The 1,110-nt window shown below is 57.2% G+C and overlaps 1 long non-coding RNA gene across 1 annotated transcript in view; it reads right to left on the reverse strand.

Moving 5' to 3' along the window:
- LOC102258595 overlaps positions 1 to 1,110 on the reverse strand; it is a 6,575-nt gene continuing 5,465 nt past the window's right edge. The window contains exon 4 of the long non-coding RNA XR_313427.1: positions 1 to 68. This is a non-coding gene — a long non-coding RNA (uncharacterized LOC102258595). The remainder of the gene's footprint in view (positions 69 to 1,110) is intronic.

The following is a 1,110-nucleotide window of genomic DNA, read 5'->3' on the forward strand; positions in this document are numbered from 1 at the left end:
CTCTCCCGGGCCCGGCGGCGCCGCCTCCAGGCCGAAGCCGTTCTCCTTGATGTACTCATCGATGATCTCTGCGGGAGAAGCAAAAGCCGGTTATAAACAGAAAAGGCTTGATGGAGCCCCCTCCCCGCATCCGTGCCTCCCCCGCCTCTCCCAATCCATTCATTTCTTGTGGGCCGAATGCGGGGCCACAAACCCAAAACACACAAAGCCCCTGCTGTCCTCGCCAACAGCCTCCCCGCACGAGCCCCCCCGCCCCCCATTCGTGCCTCTCTCGCCTCTCCCAATCCATTCATTTCTTGTGGGACGAATGCGGGGCCACAAACCTAAAACACACAAAAGCCCCTGCTGTCCTCGCCAACAGCCTCCCCGCACGCCCCAGTTCTTGAAGCCAGAGACCCGGGGGGCAGAGGGGTCAGTCTGGTTTCTCCTTCCCCTGCGCCTGCACGTCCACTGCCCTCCCTAAGAGCACCACCACCCACCACGTGCTCAAGCTGGCAGGGTGCACATCTGTGCTAGTTGCTCATGATCCCACATCTGCAAGTCCCATGCATGAACTTCTGCCTCTTCCCCAGTTCTCTCCACCCACACCGCCTCCGTCCTGGTCCACCCTCCATGTCTTCCGTCTGAACCACCACTCCTGTTCCCCCAATCCAGTGGTTCTCAACCTTCTGGCCCTTTAAATACAGTTCTTCATGTTGTGACCCAACCATAAAATTATTTTCGTTGCTACTTCATAACTGTCATGTTGCTACTGTTATGAATCGTAATGTAAATATCTGATATGCAGGATGGTCTGAGGCGACCCCTGTGAAAGGGTCATTTGACCGCCAAATGGGTCGCGACCCACAGGTTGAGAACCGCTGCCCCAATCTGTCCTCCACACACAGCCAGAGAGATCTCATGTTACACCCTGACAGAAGCCTCAGTGCTTCCATCTCCCTTAAAGACAAAGTCAACACCTCCCCATATAAAACCTTCTCCAAACCCCATTCATCTCGGAAAAGCAAAACTAAAACAGAACCCCACACCTCTGGTGCTGGCCTAGAGCCTTGCTGTGGCCTGGCCCCTGCTGTCCTGGGCCCCCCCCCCCCCCCCCCCCCCCCCCCCCCC

The sequence above is a fragment of the Myotis brandtii genome, unplaced genomic scaffold (assembly GCF_000412655.1).
Source record: "Myotis brandtii unplaced genomic scaffold, ASM41265v1 scaffold1774, whole genome shotgun sequence".
NCBI lineage: Eukaryota > Metazoa > Chordata > Mammalia > Chiroptera > Vespertilionidae > Myotis > Myotis brandtii.